Raw genomic sequence first — 19,145 nt, forward strand, 5'->3', positions numbered from 1 at the left:
GTCCATAGCCTTGTTTCAGACCCTCAGAATATTAGGGCTGGGCTGGAAGGTAGTGTTCTCCTTCTCTTCTTCAGTAGCTGTCTGCAAACCCTCGTTCCCCATGTGGCAGGCTTGGGGCTACTGCAAGCACTAGGCTTTGTGTCAGGGACCCAAAGACAGTCCGTGACTCTCAGTACTACTTGAGGATGGTGTCAGGGAAAGGACTCTGCTGTGCCAGGTGACCACCGATAGAGGAACTATCACTGGTGGCCACAGGGTAGAGTCCTGTGATGACCATGTAGTAACATCAAAAAGGCATGGGCATTGTTGGTCTGAAAATCCGCAACTTGTCCAATACGCTTTGAGAAAATGTAGTTGTTTAATTTTGTTCAGCAGACCTTTCTTAGTGGTTTCAAGTCATACCTTTATCTGTATTTAGAATAATGGATCTTTCCTAACTGAGCATTATTTCCAGAGGTGAAACTTTCCAAACCTAAGCTACAAGATGAATGACCATACACCCTAGTTTGCTCAGAACCATCTCGGTTTAAGCCTGTTGTCCTACTGTAATTATGAATGGTGCCCCTTTTCATTCAAAGATACTCTGATTTAGATGAGAGTTCATACAGTGCCTCTGATGACAAGTGGCCTTTTGATTGGTGAACATGAATGTTAATTTCTATTCTTGTTTGGTCCACATGATGACTTCCTTCAGACCCAGTTGGTCATCATTTGGTCCCAGCAACTGTTAGAGGCCAAGCAATATCCTGGATGCTAGAGGTGGAGTTGAGTAAGAAACTCTTTCCTGAAGGAGCCCATGGCTCTATTAGGAGAGAGAACACAGATAAGGTCACAGCCTATGAAACGTGGTGCCAACAGGGCCCGAGAGAAGCTCTGCTGAGGAAACTGGGACAGACCTAGAAAGGATGAAACCTAACCCCATGAAGTATGGACCACTAACGTGAACCTCAGAACTGCAGACTCTGCCATATTGGATGTACGTCTTCTTTTTATCAACTGCATCGTCCAAAGCTGAGAAGTTCATCAGGCGGATGACAGCTGATGGGAGAGTTGCATCAGGACGCCTTTCTGATGGTGAATCTGGGCCACCTCATGGGCTTGCCTGGTGGATCACATGGTAAAGAATCTGCCTGCAATATGGGAGACCTGGGTTTGATCCCTGGGTTGGGAAGATCCCCTGGAGGAGGGCATGGCACCCACTCCAGTATTCTCGCCTAGAGAATCCCCATGGATGGAGGAGCCTGGTGGGCTACAGTCCATGGGGTCACAAAGAGTCAGGCACGACTGAGTGACTAAGTGTGGCACAGCACATCCAAGGTCAGTCTTTGAGTGAGCGTCTCAGAGTCCGTGGTTCGCGGGGTGCACAGGGACATGCTGTGCCTTGTGTAGGGGACCCCAGCATGTGCTCAGAACCCTGGAAGGGACCCTGTGAGATTTCACAGTCAGCAATCCCGAGAGACAGTGCTCAGACCAAGGCAGGCACATGAGCTGTGCGCAGCATCCAGTCAGGAGACCTGGGTTCCTGAACCAGCCCTGCTGCCTACCACCAAGCAAATCACTTAATTCTTCCGGTGTTACTTTATACAGAAAATGAAAATATGAAACTAAACAACCCACAGTGTTTGTTATGGCCTTAAAATTTTTATTGTATAGTGATCCAACTACAAATCCTTAAATCAAATGATCTCTAATTAGCTAACTTGAGAAGATTCATAAAAATCAGAGCTAATTTAAAATAGTTTTTCCTTTTTATATGCTTTTGGTATAACTAAAAAGTTTTTTTTTTTCTTTGTAGTTCATTAGTTGTTGTTCAGTCACCAAGTCATGTCCGACTCTTTGTGACCCCATGGACTGCAGCACTCCAGGCTTCCCTGTTCTTTACTGTCTCTCAGAGTTACCTCAAACTCATATTGACTTAGTCAGTGATGCTATCTAACCATCTCATCCTCTGCTACACACTTCTCCTTTTGCCTTCAGTTTTTCCTAGCATCAAGGTCTTTTAAAATGAGTCAGCTCTTCACATCAGGTGGCCCAAGTTTTGGAGCTTCAGCTTCAGCTTCAGTCCTTCCAGTGAATATTCAGGGTTGATTTCCTTTATGATTGACTGGTTTGATCTCCTTGCAGTCCAAGGGACTTTGAAGAGTCTTCTCCAGCACCACAGTTCAAAAGCATCTATTCTTCAGTGCTCAGCTTTCTTTATGGTCCAACTCTCACATCCATCCATAACTATTGGAAAAACCATAGCTTTGACTATAAGGACCTTTGTCGGTAAAGTAATGTCTCTACTTTTTAATATGCTATCTAGGTGGGTCATAGGTTTTCTTCCAAGGAGCAAGCTCATGGTTATATCTGCAGCTATTTACATCATGAAAAAACAGATCCTATAGAACCATATTTTTGAAGAGGTAGCTAACCCATAGCTCTTATCTGTTCAACCTTCTTGGTCATAAGTATAGGCAATTAGTTTCTGTCTGGGGAAAATTGTTGGTGACTGTGATGAAAAGATGATTTTCAGGCCATCACATGGTAGACAAGGTACACAATGTCCACCAAATAAGGATGAGGAGGAACGTATGCTAGGAAACCTCTCCCTATTCTGGCTCTCAGTGTTATAGGTGTTTTTCCAACACAAAAAAAGGGGAACAAGAGGTGACACAGGATGCTGCTTGCAAAAGCCTCTCTGTCTAGACGTCAAACATTCTTTCATTCATCCCAGCCATTCAACCAACAGATGTTTACTGAGAACCCATCAAAGTGCTAGACACTGAGTTAAATGCTGGGGGACAGAAATGAGAAAGACGCAATCTCTGCCCACTTACAGTAGAGTTAAGGAAATAGACAAGCAACCATAATAATCACAGCTGACTTGTTGAGCATTTACTCTTGTCCAGATACTGTGCTAAGCACTCACTTGTATTGTCCTATTTAGTTCTCACGTGAGACATGTAGAGGGCGAAATGAAATAACATGCATGGAAAAATACAAGTTGAGAAAATGTAAGAAAGTTGGGACTTCTCTGGTACTGGTCCAGTGGTTAAGAATCCACCTTGCAAAAAAAAAAAAAAAATCCTCCTTGCAATGCAAGGGGTGCAGGTTCGATCCCTGGTTTGGGAACTAAGATCCCACATGCCGTGGAACAAATAAGACCATGCACCATAACTGGAGAGCCTACGTGCCCCTGAGCCACACAGCAGTTAGGCTCTGCATGCCACACGTGATGCAGTGAAGATCCTGTGTGCTGCAACTAAGACTGTGCACGCTAAGTCACTGCAGTCATGTCCAACTCTTTGCGACCCTATGGACTGTAGCCCACTAGGCCCCTCTGACCATAGGATTCTCCAGACAAGAATACTGGAGTGGGTTGCCATGCCCTCCTCCAGGGGATCGTCCCAACCCATGTCTCTTATGTCTCCTGTGTTGGCAGGCATGTTCTTTACTGCTAGCGCCACCTGGGAAGCCCTGCAAGTAAGATTGGATACAGCCAAATAAATAAATAAACTTTTTTTTTTTTTTTTAAAGAAAGTCACCTAAGATCACACAGCCAGCAGGTGATTGGAGCTGGGATTTGAGCCTTGGCCATGTGATCCAGAGCCCATGTCTTCTTCAGATTCAGCAGGTGGCAGGTGTCTCTGCAGGAAATCAGTAATTATGGCCAAGAGAGAGAAGGGCTGCAACAGAACAGGGGAATATTGACATCTGAAATGCAAAGTTGAAAAGGGCTGGGGACTGAGGCCCAGAGAGATGGCTGTAGAGAAAAGGGCAGGTCTTCTCTCCATGCAGACAAGTGATTCTGTCCACACCTGACAGATACTTCTGGTTTCACTTTACTTTCATTAATTTGGTATTGGAACTTTATAAATAATTTAGTTTTGAGGGCTGGGGAAAAGGCATCCCCTGACTTGCTAACTTTGGGCAATAGATTATTTTCTTAGAATTATTTTTATTGGAGTTTAATTGCTTTGCAATGTTATGTTAGTTTCTACTGTACAGCAAAGTGAACCAGCTACACATATACATATAATTAGTCCTTCTTTAGCAATGAAGTGAAAGCCACTCAGTCGTGTCCGACTTTTTGCGACCTCAAGGACTATACAGTCCATGGAATTCTCCAGGCCAGAATACTCAAGTAGGTACCAGTTCCCTTCTCCAGGGGATCTTCCCAACCAAGGGATTGAACACAGTTCTCCCATGTTGTAGGCGGATTCTTTACCAGCTAAGCCATCAGGGAAACCCTCTTTAGCAATCATTATCATTTTACCAATTCATCCTAAAACAAATCCCCATCCCTTATTTACTCTAGTGCAACAATACAAGTGTAAAAACAAACTATCACCATCACTTTTAAAGATCTTTATACGTTTTCATATCATTTATAAAAAAAGAAATTTTTATCTTTCCTTGTAAAATGGGACGTGGTTCTTAGCAGCTGTCAGTTGACTGACACTTGAGGGCCTAAGAGCTGCAGGGGAATTTCTCCTTTCAAATGGAGCAGGAAAGCAGGCTGAGCTGTGTGGTGCAGCCAGTCTCCCGTGAGGCACGTGAGGCTCTTTCCACCACCTGTCTCCACTGTGCCTTGGTTTGAAATCAGAGTGTCGCATCACTAAGCAAATAGTGGGGTTAGAAATCACAAGAAGCAAGAGGTGGCAAGCCGATAAAAGAGGAGTCATGGAAGTTCTGAGTATGAAGACTCACAAACAGCAGGGCAATGGCATCCATGGGTATGGCCAATAGAGGCTGCCTTGCCTTTCCTGGACTTCAGTCCTCCTCTGGAGAGACCCCCTCACCAGAGAATGAGGATTTAACCTTTAGTTGCTAAAATGAGCCTAGATGACAGCTCAGGCCCCTCAGTCTGCCAATGGGCTTTGATTACTGCAACTCACAGGAACTGTTCTCGGATTCAAATGAATCAAGAAAATTACCCCAGCTTCAGCCTCTCACAAGGAAAATTCTACTTGTACTCTGGGTCCTGTGCCTACGTATGTCCACTGTGATGACAGCATGCATCCCTGTAAATGCCTTTGAAGCTCTTTTGACTTCTTGCAAATGGATAAGCTTCCTGCTTTCCCTTTGGTAGCACTTAATATTCAACAGTGGACTTGCTTCCTAGCAAGAACTATATCCAGTAAAGATCCTCTGTATCAGAATTCGGTAAACATACAACATAACTTTTCTGGAGGAAAGCTTGACAATGGGTATCATATCCTTAAAAACCTTTATATCATTATGTAGATCCCTTTGAGTGGCAAGAAACAGAAACTTCGGGGTGGGAGGCGGGAAGGAGGTTCAAGAGGGAGGGGACATATGTATACCTATGGCTGATTTGTGTTAATACATGGTAGAAACTCTGGTGGCTCAGATGGTAAAGAATCCGCCTGCAGTGTGGGAGACCTGGGTTCAATCCCTGGGTTAGGAAGATCCCCTGAAGGAGGGCATGCAACCCACTTCAGCCAGTATTCTCGCTTGGAGAATCCCCAGGGACAGAGAAGCCTGGTGGGCTAGAGTCCACGGAGTTGCAAAGAGTGACAAGACTGAGCAACTATGCGCAGCACAACACAGCATGGCAGAAACCAGCACAATATTGTAACGCAATTATCCTCCAGTTAAGAATAAAAGCACCAGTACAGTGTACTAACACGTATATATGGAATTTAGAAAGATGGTAACGATAACCGTGTATGCGAGACAGCAAAAGAGACACAGATGTATAGAACAGGCTTTTGGACTCTGTGGGAGAGGGCGAGGGTGGGATGATTTGGGAGAATGGCATTGAAACATGTATAATATCATATAAGAAACGAATTGCCAGTCTAGGTTCGATGCAGGATACAGCATGCTTGGGGCTGGTGCACTGGGATGACCCAGAGAGATGGGATGGGGAGGGATGTGGGAGGGGGTTCAGGATGGGGAACACGTGTACACCCGTGGTGGATTCATGTTGATGTATGGCAAAACCAATACAGTATTGTAAAATAAAGTAAAAACAAACAAAAAAAATACAAAAAATAAACAAAGTAATAAAAATAGAAAAAAGAAGCAGGAATCTCTTTAAGATAACCATAGGTGAAAGGGGAGAGTTTCCTACAAGGGCAGAAGCCCATCCTTTGTGCTTCCTACCACTAGGCCTTAGGAAAGGCCCCAAAGAAGGGATGGCTGCAGAGAAGGTCAGATGTTTACGTTCTCTTTTTCAAAATCACATTTTGAAAGATAGGATCCCCCCTCTCTATGTCAATCTCTGTTGCCCAGAGATTGACCTGTCTCTGAGTCCCAGTTTCAGGTTCCTAAAAGCAGTCGTCTGATTGGCCCTGCCCTGCTGCCAATCAAGGAGACAGGATCACAGGTATAAAACCCAGCTACCCACTGCGGGAGCAGGAGGTATTGTTTCGGGAAGTGAGTTTTACTGAGGACCTTCCTTCTGGCATTTATAAAAGTCCCAACATATGGGTTTGATTGGATAAATTATGTATTCCCTAATTTAGAAATACGATTAAATCATTTTTCAAAATGTTTGGCAAAATTAGAAAAATGTTCCTAATATTGTTCAGTGAAAGGGGCAAGTTACAGAGTAACATTTGTTTTTCATTATATAATAAAAATAACTATTACATAATGGAAATAATTTTACTATTGTTTTTAGTATGTACACAGATGCATGGAGAAAAGATTACAAAAGAAAATGTTCATATATACATTGTGTGTGTGTTTTCTCTATTTTCAAATACTTTGTGTTGATATTTATGACTTTTATAATCAAAGTAACTTTATTAAATTATTTGACAAATTAATAAATTTACCTGAGATGGAAATTTTAAAAATTCAACTTATATCCTGAATCAGATATTTACAATTTCTAGAATCATATAAGTAAATGCAATAAAAGTTTACCTAAAGTGAATAAGTAACAGTTTGGGGAAATAATTAACTGCTTTAAAATTTTGCAATGTTCTATTTAAATGCTTCTTTAAATTCAGTGGCTCAGCTGGTTAAGAATCTGCCTGCAATGTGGGAGACCTGGGTTCAATGCCTGGGTTAGCAAGATCCCCTGGAGAAAGGAAAGGCTACCCACTCCAGTATTCTGGCCTAGAGAATTCCATGAACTGTGTAGTCCATGGGGTTGCAAAAAGTCGGACACAACTGAGAGACTTTCACTTGAAGTCAGTATTTTGAAAAAGTTCCTGGTCTGAAGTCACATTGTTTTAGAAGCCAGATTTTTAAACATCTTTTTAAATGTATAATTTAAATACTGTGTGTAATTTAGGAATAACAATAACTCTACTATTAAGTATGATTGGAAAATGAGGACAAGTCAGAGAGAGAGAAACATTCAGTGGGAAAAAGATGATTACATCATTCCATACACACCACAGGTGCTTCTTTCTTTACAGTGAAGTGAGAGAATTGCTACTCTGATTTATAACTTTTAGCTGTTTAGACACAGGCATATGACCGTCTGCCTGCCCTCCTGCTCCAGCCCTTGAACGTCAGGGTGGCTGGCTGCATACTCAGCACCTTTTCCTGAACCAGAGGGAGAGGCAGAAGTAGTGGGGGCCTTGCCGTCTGCGAATCATGGTTGGAACACTCTACGGCTATTCTCAACCATCTCTTCCACGTACCTTCCCAGCTCCTCCACCCCCTTCTGTTTTTATTATTATCTAATTATGTATTTAGTTTCAGCGGTGCGAAGCCTTCAGTGCTGCGCTTGGACTTTCTCTCCTTGCGGTGAGTGGGGGTTAATCTCTGGCTGCAGTACGCGGGCCTCTGCCTGCGATGGCTTCTCAGGCTGAGCGCAGGCTCTAGGGCTCATGGGCTTTAGCAGCTGAAGCACTTGGGCTCGGTAGCTGTGGCTTGTGGGCTTAGCTGCTCTTCAGCATACAGGATCTTCCCAGATGAGAAGTCAAACCTGTGTCCCCTGCATTGGGAGGAACATTCTTATCCACTGCACCACCAGGGAAGTTCTGGTTTCCTCTCTTACAAGGAAACCCCAATGCTCGTTACATCATTTGGTGGGGACTTTAGATTTCTACAAGGCACTTTGATTTTAGACCTTTGCTACTCAAAGTGTAGTCTACAGGTCCCCAGCCTCAGCCCTGGAAGTGGGGTGGAAATACAGACTTAACAACTGCCTGAGGGACATTGACTCACTATTGCTTGGAATCCTAAGGAACACATTTGGGAAGATCAGGAAGAGAGGCAGTCAGTGCTACAGGTAATCCTCAGACAGGGAAGATGAGAACAGAAGGCCTGGACTTGGGCCTTGGAGAAAAATAAGAACAGAGAAGGAACGGTGAGAAGTCCAGGACAGCAGCAGAGTAATGGAAACACGAGAGACGAGTTTCCCACCACGTCCAGAGCCACCAGGCCCGGCTATCTCATCCAGCAGGAGGACCCTGAGGCTTGGCATTTAGGCGACAGAGTACAAGGTGTGTGTGTGGCTGGGGTTGGGGGAGGGGGGCCTGCCCTATAGAGACAGAGGGCAGGGGAAAGATGACAAGAATCTGAAAGGGGTGAGAAAAAGGAATGAAGTAAATAAAGAAATAGATTTTAAGAGATGAAACAGCTAGGAGATATTCCACACACATTTGAATGATAAAGGGACTGCAGAGGCAGCATCGCAGACCCTGTGCTTTTTGGGGACGCACAGAAGGATCTTGGGCAGAGGGTGAGAGCAAAGCCAAGGTCAAAGGAAAACCAGAGCAGGACAGCAGTCTAAGCAATAAAAACATATTTCATTTGGGACCAGCACCATAGGTCGTCAAGTTGTGGTGCTGGAGAAGGCTCCTGAGAGTCCCTTGGACTGCAAGATCAAACCAGACAATCTTAAAGGAAATCAATCCTGAATATTCACTGGAAGGGCTGATGCTGAAGCTGAAGGTTCAATATTTTGGTCACCTGATGCAAAGAGCTGACTCATTGGAAAAGACCCTGATGCTGGGAAAGATTGAAGGCAAGAGGAGAAGGGGACGACAGAGGAAGAGACGGTTAGATAGCATCACTGACGCAATGGACATGAATCTGAGCAAACTCTGGGAGATAGTCAAGGACAGAGGAGCCTGGCATGCTGCAGTCCATGAGATCACAAAGAGTCAGACATGACTTAGCAATTGATCATTTCAACATTAAGTACGTTCAGTTGCTCAGTTGTGTCCGACTTTTTGTGACCCCATGGACTGCAGCACACCAGGCTTCCCTGTCCATCACCAATTTCCACACTGCTATCGACAGAACTGAACTGAACTGATGGGGGAAAGATACCTCAATATAGAACAGGCCTCGACTCCGAATAAGACATGGGCAAGTGGGAGTTAATAGCTGAGGAGCCGAATGGGGACCAGTGGATGGTAAATTACTAGGAGGACACATCAGGGTAAGTTGGGGAGAGTGTGTCTGGCCAAAGAGATCTAACAGAATTCTAGCTGAAGGCAGTCAGGGTGGTCAGAGGTCATCTGTGGGACATGGGGTGGGGGTGGTGAGAAACCCTATCAGATATTGAGGATGGGGTTCTCATTAAATTGACTTAGCAAGGTTCTTGCTGAAACTGAATTTTGCAAAGAAGTACACAGATGAGCCTAGGAGAAGATTCAGTAGTCTGCCTGACTGAAGTTTGGCCAACAAGAAATCTCTGTCCCTGGAGATGGAGAGGCAGCTTTGGTCCCTCATAAGGTGAAAATACTCAACCCTCCTGGAATAGTCTTGTGTACCCCACACCCCTCCCCACAGCAGGCCACCACGGCCATCAGTTCTCTTCCATCACCCTGGGCTCAGCTCCCTGGCCTCAGAGGTGCTGACGGCTAAGCCAAAGAGGGCCTCCTCCTTTTCAGCCTCCTGGCCTAAGTGAGGACATTCCTGGTCTGGATATAACAGGAGGGGCTCCACGGTAGGAGTCTGCACTGCCTGAAGATCCATCTGGGTGCCATCTCCCTTGCCTACGGTTCTGAGATCATGGCAATCCTGGCAGTAGTGGCTCTTCCCAGGCAAGCTGGGGTCTCCCCTTGGACCACCGAGGCCTCTGTGCACCAGGTCTCCCCACATCTAGCTCCTCCAGCCACCCAGGTTCTGCTCCCCACTCCCTCCCTGTGACTGCAGCCCTCCTCATTGGCTGGTTTCCACCCTCCCGTGTCACCCTCCCTTCTTTCCCACTCTTTACCCCATGATCCCAGTCTCTTCCTGCTCCTTCTGCCACCCTTCACAGGGGCTTTGTATTTCAGATATCTCTGAAATCTGCCCACTCCTAGAGTTTCCTCTCTGGCCCCCAAGGGTGGGAGAAGTCTCTCCATACCACATACCTCACGAACACGTGCCATCCAGCCGCCTCCCACTTGCTCTGGTGATGGAATTTAATTTTGAGATCCTAATAGCTTTGAGATCCTAATCTGTTCCTGGCGCTCTTTTAAGTACTCTGTGTGCTGTGCATAGTCGCTTAGTCTTGTCCAGCTCTTTGTGATCCTGTGAACTGTGAGCCTTCTGGCTCCTCTGTCCATGGGGATTCTCCTGGCAAGAATACTGGAGTGGGTTGCCATGCTTCCTCCCAGTATCTTCCCAATCCGGGGATCGAACCCAGGCCTCCCACATTGCAGGCAGATTCTTTGCTGTCTGAGCCCCCAGGGAAGCCCCTTAAGTGCTCTATGTATGTGGAAACGTGTCCATGTCGCGCCACATGAACAGCGGTCGGCAGTACCAGATTGTGGGCAGCCTGGCTCCGGACTCCACACCCTGCCTCTGTGAAACCACGCTTTCCCTTCCCAGTCCATCCCTCTCTACTTGGGGGAGACACAACCTTCTGGCTGGGGAACATTTAGCCCCATGAACTTGTTGTTCAATCCCTCAGTCGTGTGCAAGTCTTTGCGACCCCATGGACTGCAGCACGCCAGGCTTCCCTGTCCTTCACTGTCTTCCGGAGTTTGCTCAAACTCAAGTCCATTGAGTCAGTGATGCAGGGAAGATGCAAAAGCACCCAGAAGAATGAAGGGCCAATCCTCTTTTGTCAACACATTAAAAAAATTGTTTATTTTTGGCCTCTCTGGGTCTTCATTACTGTGTGAGGGTTTTCTCTAGTTGTGTGGCGAGTGGGGGCTGCCCTCTTGCTGTGGAGCACGGGTTCTAGGTGCATGGATTTCCATGGTTGCTGCACGTGGGCTCAGCAGTTGTGGCTTGCAGGCTACACAGTGCAGGCTTGGTAGCTGTGGCATACAAGCTTAGTTGCCCTGCAGCATGTGGGATCTTCCCAGACCGGGGATCAATCCCGTTTCCCCTGCATTGCAGTGCAGATGCTTAACCACTGAACCACCAGGGAAGCCCTGTCATTTTCTTAATAGGGGTGTTATCAAGACCTAGGTGGTGCTAATGTGCCTATAGCACTCAGAGCTTCTTAGATGAAAGTTTCTATTAAACAGATGAGATCACCTTCAGAAAATCCCTTGGCTTTGCCCCCAAATATGTGATAGACAGCAAGCCTAGTTTTTGCTTCTCTAACTCTAGTTTAGAGGTGAGTGCAGAGCTTGTGCAATATTTTGTCCCATCTAGCTCTTGGCTATTGATACAAAAGTATAACTAGAATTTCTGTGATGTAGTTTCCTTGACATCTCTGGTCTCTGTTTTCTGAAGTTTTCAAAACAGTTTAATCAAAACTGTCTATATTACTGGGATTTTAGCCTAACAATTCTTCTAGGGACTGAGGGAGTTCACTGAACAGTGACAGCCTATAGGTGCTGTACCAGAGGGAGAGGGGTCAGCAGATGAGGTGGACAGGCAGGCTCCCAGTGGATGGCCTGGCCATAGGTGGGCATGTAGCCACCTGCGTAACTACTCTGGCCTCCTTGGAGGGACTCAGATCAATAACTATGATCTGCTTTCTACTGTGCTGGTGGGCATGGATGCTACATCACCAGAGTACAGTGAGAGGGGACACAGTGAGGTCAGCGAGATGGCATTTAAACCAAACTTTCAACAACAGGTAGAATTTGGACAGGTGATCATGAGGAATAAAGACTTTGTAACCAACTAGATGGCTGGGCACAGAGCTAGGAATGAGGATGACTGGTGATGTGCTGGGAAGGAGGAAGGCCCGGGAAGACCAGAGAGAGTTTGGGCCTAAAGTCGTAACAGAAAGGGAGATACCCAACTGGAGGCGTTGTGAGGGAGGAGGAGGCTGGCAGAGTCACACAGGGCAGTTTGGAGGGCGTGGCTTGGAGTTGGGAAAGCCAGGCATGCCAGGGTGGAGGATGAGACCTGGAGTATGGAGGGAACAATGGAATAAGGATAAAGTGATATTTTGAAGACCATTACAAATATGATACACCTTGTTTACCGAGTAGACCTCTAGGATGAAGTTGTGAACTCTATCACAACATGATGAGAATCAAGTTACTAGGGATATTTCCTCTTCCACCCACCTCTCATCCATTTGAAAAGTGCTTATGAAAGGCACCCTTGGGCACAGGCCAGTGACTGCCATTTACTCAAAGGCGGGAGCTGCTTTCCTTTGCTTCCTGTCTTGCAGGTTAGACGGGGTCAGGGTCAGGGTCACTGATAACAGAACACGTTTCATATTGTCAGTGTCAGCAGCATCTCTCGCTGTTTGAAAATGAGATTGACTCATAGTACTTGACAATTTTAATGTATCTATTGCACTAAACAATATTTTCACAGAAATTAAAAAGTAAAATACGATCACAGAAACTTAATCGACAACGGTTTTCATTTTTCCATATTCATTTCCATTCTTCATAGCATCTTGATATGGCATCACCAACCGAATGGGCATGAGCAAACTCAAGGAGATGGTGAAGAACAGGGAAGCCTGGAATGCTGCAGTCCATGGGGTTGCAAAGAACTGGACATGACTTAGCAACTGGACAATAAATTTTGATAATATTATAAGTTAAAAAGATTCAGGGACATAGATCAAATTCAAGCAGTCACAGTAGAGTAAAAACGCCATGGTTCCTGAAAGTCAGTGTTTTTAGCTTCATAAAGATTTAGCCAAGTGCCTGCAGTCTGGCTAATGATGAAAGAAGCAAGGAGCAAGCTGGCTTACGTCTCCTGTTGAGCAGAGAGCTCCAGCAAGTTCCATTGAACTCCACCAGGGAGCTTGGATGACCATCTGCAGACCTCAAAGGGGTGACATTCACAGTGCAAGAGCCAGGGGCCCATTTAACAAATGTCAGGGCAGCACGAAGAGAACAACAGAAGGAAGAAAAATGAATTCCACGTCTGGGCGTGTGTGGAAGTTGAGAACAGATTGTTTAGAGGAAGACAGAGGAATTCGCTTTACTGCTCAGTCGTTGCCACATACTTTGAAAATTTATTTGTTTACTTATTTTGGTTGCACTGGGTCTTTGTTGCTGTGTGCAGGCTTCCTCTAGCTGTGGAGAGTGGGAGCTCCTCCTCGTCGTGGTACATGGGCTTCCCGGGGCTGGGCTCTCACGGACGGCTTCTCTTGTTGCGGAGCACGGGCCCTCGGGCACACGGGCTTCAGTAGCTGTGGCTCACAGGCTCTAGAGCTCCGGCTTCGTAGTTGTGGTGCATGAGCTAGTTGCTCCCCAGCATGTGGCATCTTCCCAGACCGGGGATCGAACCTGTGTCCCCTGCATTGGCAGGCAGATTCTCATCCACTGCGTCACCAGGGAAGTCCCACTGCCACACTTTCATCTCTCCTCTCCATCAGCCATTTTTATCTCCTTCATCTTCTCTCTAACTACATTTATACACTCTCATTAAGCCAACGGTTTTATATAAATTTGAAGCCATTTTCACATTATCTGAGTTCAGGCTGCTGTAACAATGATACCACAGACTGGGCAGGTTAAACAACAAATAAGTATTTCTCATAATTCTGGAAACTGAGAAATGCAAGACCTAGGTGCCAGCAGATGCGGTGTCTGCCTGCCTCCTGGTTTGCAGACGGCCACCTTCTCATTGGTGTCCTCACAGGGTGGGGGTTGGTGAGACAGGCGAGCTCTCTTGTATCTTCTTATCAGGGCACTATTCTAACACAAGGACTCCACCCTCAGGACCTAATCAGCCCCCAAAGACCCCACCTCTAAATACCATTCCACTGGGGATTAGAGTTTCCACATATGGATTTGAACTATAACCCATAACACACATGGATAGTGCCAAAAATGCTGGCACTGTTCTTCCCAGGACACCAATGTCTCCTGAAATCAAATTACAAAGGAGACACTGTCTGTTTTGTGCCTACCTGCCTTCTTTTTGGTGTAATCATGATGATTTCATTTGGGCAAGGTCTTTTTTTTATAAAACCCTATTTACTTGTTTATTTTTGGCTGCGCTAGGTCTTCCTTGCTTCACACAGGGTTTCCCTGGTTGCAGCAGTCGGCTACTCTCTAGTTCTGGCAAGGGGCTTCTCAATGTGGTGGCTTCTCTCGCTGCAGAGCATGGGCTCCAGGCTTTCGGGCTTCATGGGCTGCAGAGCCCGGGCCAGCAGCTGCGGCGAATGGGCTTAGCTGCCCCACAGCACGTGGGGTCTTCCGGGATCAGGGATCAAACCCATGTCCCTTGCACTGGCTGGTGAATTCTTAGCCATCGGACCACCAGGGAAGTGCCTGGACCAGGTCTTAAGATCGAATTTCTATAGTTGGAGATGATGGGGTGGGAATTTCAGATGAAGGGGGAGAAAGTGAACAACTGCTTCTAGACCTATATTCTTCCAAAGGACTAAAAATCTCAGAGGCTTTTCTAAATGTAAAATTCACACAGATTCTTCCTGTTGGTTTCAAGAGGGCTTTTAGCATTTTCACAGAGCAGATGAGCCGGTTGTCTTTGCTATGTGAAGTATGGTGTTGACAGGGAGGGCCCAGTTTTGAGCCTCAGGTGAGTCCTGTGGCTTTACGCAGAGAAGGTGATTCTGTTCTTACAGGCACAGGGAGTGCCTTACACCTGCCTGGACTTGGTGACAGACTGTGGTTGTTTCCATGAAAACCTCCCTCCAACTGGAAAAATAACCCACCCCCTTAAAATAGGCAAAGCACATTTCCTGCCAAAAAGTAGATCTGTGAAACCACCTCCTTGTCGTTTCTTTCTTGCCTCATCCTTTTTTTTGCCTTGATCATGAACACTGCCCTCCAATCACACAGGAAGTCGGATACACCATGAAGACTGTCTTCCATCTCCTGTTCTTTCTGGGTGTGGGAGTGAAGAGCAGAGAACTGTCCTCTTTCAGGGGAGCATCTGGAATAACCAGTAACAGATGCAGGAATGAGTCATCATCCTCAGGGAGCCTGCCTGCCTCCAAGCTGAGAGCGTCAGTCAGGAGGGCTGGCTGGGTCTACCAGCTGATTGCCTGCTATGTCGCCAATAGAGTTCCTTCCCCAAATTGTCAGCTGTTTGCCACAGTGCCTGGAATTTCACCATGAGCTTCAACAACTGGCTTGCAAGAGCTGGTTACTTGACTTTTAGCAGGGCTAGAATGCTTTGCCCTATGGTTTTCCATGACCTGGCAGGGTCTTCACCGGGGCGAGTGGGCTCACAGATTATTTATTTGGAACAACAAATTCATTCAACAGACATCTGAACTAACAGCATACTTGACAGTCAGCTGTGAAGAAGGCACTTTGTGGTGGTTGAGACAAAGAAGAGGAAGGAGTCCAGCTCTTGTCTTCAGCTATAAAGACCTGATTCCTGAAACTCCAAACATAAAGGGGCCTGACCTGTTCAGAACCATAACAGATACAGGCCGGGTGGATGCAATATCAAAGGGCTGGCTTCACTGGCATGGTGGAGAGAGAGGCTTCCACATGAGTCACCCTCCCTCTCTTGACATGCTACCCCTGAAGGCTGGTATAGTTTCCCCTGTAGAAAAAGTGAAGGAATTTAGGCTTCAACAGGTTTTGAGCACTTCTGAGGTGCCCAGGTGTCTGACCACAGTGCCCCACTTCAGGTGCACCCAATTTCAGTGCCTCTGGACTTTACCCAAAGCCATTGGGTCTTGGTAGCCCCCAGGTGTCCCAGAAGTGCCCCCAGGGCAAGCTTGAACCTTGGGGGATAGCTTTGCTCTTTGTGTCTCTGTTAATAGTTTATTTATTTATTTATTTTAGTTGGAGGCTAATTACTTCACAATATTGTATTGGTTTTGTGATACATTGATATGAATCCTCCATGGGTGTACATGTGTTCCCCATCCTGAACCCCCTTCCTACCTCCCTCCCCATCCCATCCCTCAGGGTCATCCCAGTGCACCAGCCCTGAGCACCCTGTCTCATGCATTGAACCTGGACTGGCAATCTGTTTCATATATGATAATATACATGTTTCAGTGCTATTCTCTCAGATCATCCCACCCTCGCCCTCTCCCACAGAGTCCAAAAGACTGTTCTATATATCTGTGTCTCTTTTGCTGTCTTGCATATAGGGTTTGTTACCATCTTTCTAAATTCCATATATATGTGTTAGCATACTGTATTGGTGTTCTTCTTTCTGGTTTACTTCACTCTGTATAATAGGCTCCAGTTTCATCCACCTCATTAGAATGGATTCAAATGTATTCTTTTTAATGGCTGAGTAATATTTCATTGTGTATATGTACCACAGCTTTCTTATCCATTCGTCTGCTGATGGACATCCAGGTTGCTTCCATGTTCTGGCTATTATAAACAGTGCTGCGATGAACATTGGGGTACACGTGTCTCTTTCAATTCTGGTTCACTCAGCGTGTATGCCCAGCAGTGGGATTGCTGGGTCATATGGCAGTTCTATTTCCAGTTTTTAAAGGAATCGCCACTCTGTTCCCCATAGTGGCTGTACTAGTTTGCATTCCCACCATCTGTTAATAGATTTTAAAGGAAGGTATTGACCTGGGGAGAGGAGCTCCAGGACAGCAACTATTAGCCAAGATGTCAGCTGTGTAATGGAAATGTTGGTGATCATCTTGGGTATTCAATTATTATACTGAAAATATTAATGCTGTGTTTTACTAATGAGTAATTTAGAAGATTTAATAAATTATAGCCATAAACCCAATTTATTATCAATAACCCAGTGATTAACTTAGACACATTAATCTAATGTTAAGAGGTTTTAAAAAAGGCAAAGGGACCACTGTTCTGTGTCTCTTCATTTCATCCCGTGAGGGGTGATGGGGGATAATCTCAGGCAAGGTTTTTTCCTCTGATGCCCCTGTATCTTTATCTGTAAAGAGGGGACAATAATGTAAAATATATAACATTGATTCATTTCTTCATTCATAATTCATTCAACAGATAGTCACTTGAAGCCTTACTCTGAATCAGGAGGCATTATTGTTCCCAAGAGTAAACAAGACAGATAAGGATCTCCCTATTGTGGAGTTTACATTCTGGTAGGGACTCAAGAACCCTTCTGAGAAAAACAGCTGAAATGGCATGTGCCAAGAAAGAACTCCACAGTTCAAGACATTGAAACAGTTTAATCCTTAGGTAAAGCAGTTTTTGGTATGTGTCTCTATACAGTCTCTAAGAAAAGTATTCTGGGAACAAACAGCAAATACCTCAATAAGATGTTGATGAATAAAGAAATGCTGTTTGGAATAGCACAAGGTTTTAAAGCATTTCAGAGGGTCAGTGACCACATGGTCGCCTCTTCATTTTGTAAAGAGCCCACTGGCTAAGTGAAATCCACAAAGAACAAGGCAGGCTGCTTCTATTTAAATTCTTGCCTAAGAAAGATGCTTAGCACTAGAATCATCCCACTATTTTACCTTATTACATATTTGGAGTTTAACTATCTTTACTTCTCTGAATCTATTTATCTCGGGTAAGGCGATGGCACCCCACTCCAGTACTCTTGCTTGGAAAATCCCATGGACAGAGGAGCCTGGTAGGCTGCAGTCCCTGGGGTCACAAAGAGTAGGACACGACTGAGCGACTTCATTTTCCCTTTTCACTTTCATGCATGGGAGAAGGAAATGGCAACCCACTCCAATGTGCTTGTCTGGAGAATCCCAGGGATGGTGGAGCCTGTTGGGCTGCTGTCTATGGGGTCGCACAGAGTTGGACACGACTGAAGCGATTTAGCAGCAGTAGCATCAGTATTGCCCAAATAATGGATTTTACATAGCTTGGCTGATGTCCCTGATTCATTTCATATTGCATTTACAGTATGACTTCTCTGGAAATAAATTATATTTGATCTAAACACTTAATTGGGTTCTGCTTTTTTGCAAAGACCATTTATTTTTGCAATTGCTGTGAAAACCCCGTGGGGACCAAGTTTCTAACAGCACTGAACTCTTTCTATGTGAATTTCAAAGCAACTTCGAAGATGTTAATTTCAAGAATACATCTTTAAACATCACCCACCTTATTGAACAAGCGTTCGAGGGAAGAAAGAAGGATTCAGATTGGACCTGTATAGCATAGACTTATCTAGTAATAGACTAGTACCAAAAAACTCAACCTACTGGCTTGGCAAGTAGTCTTTCAAATACTGGGCAACCCCAGCAATTATTTGGTGGTTTTTTCCACTGCTTTTCAATATGGTATGCTAATAACACTTCATAGCAATATCTTTTATTGTAGAGCTTGTCACATTCATGACATTCTAAAAATATTTTCTAAGGAATTTTGAGCCAGAAGATAAAGCTATCACACATTTAAAATGGAACTTTGCAATTTATTGCTACAATTGTGTTCAGAATTTTCTAAGAGTTTTATTATTATTATTTGAGGTAACATTGGTATATAACACTATGTAAATTTCAGAATTATCCAAGTGTTACTTCAGAGGCAATGACCCTAAGTAACAGCTGAAATGCAGTGTTTTTTTGTTTTAAACGAGGACATTTAATTATCATCTGAGCCCTGTTAAGTCTTGTTCAAACCAGCCAGACAGTAAAGCAGATGAGGACTCTGTATAATTTTAATGGCTGTGCTCTGAGACATACATCAAAATGGCACACCTGACCCCTCACACTATTGGGATGTCATTTCTCTGCCTATGAAAAAACTTCCTGCTGCTCTTCAGTTTGTTTGCAAACATCAAGCTGCCTAGAGTTCCTGAGATTTCTGAGACTCCAAAAGGAATCTTGGAGAAAGCAAAGACCACGCGACAGGTTTGGGGAAGTCTTCACCTGCAAAAGCAAAACGAATTACAGGTGCACTAGCCCGCGGGCCCCAGATGCCCACCGGGCAGTTCCTAACTCCTTAGCCAAAGGC

The sequence above is a fragment of the Capricornis sumatraensis genome, chromosome 10 (assembly GCF_032405125.1).
Source record: "Capricornis sumatraensis isolate serow.1 chromosome 10, serow.2, whole genome shotgun sequence".
Taxonomy (NCBI): Eukaryota; Metazoa; Chordata; class Mammalia; order Artiodactyla; family Bovidae; genus Capricornis; species Capricornis sumatraensis.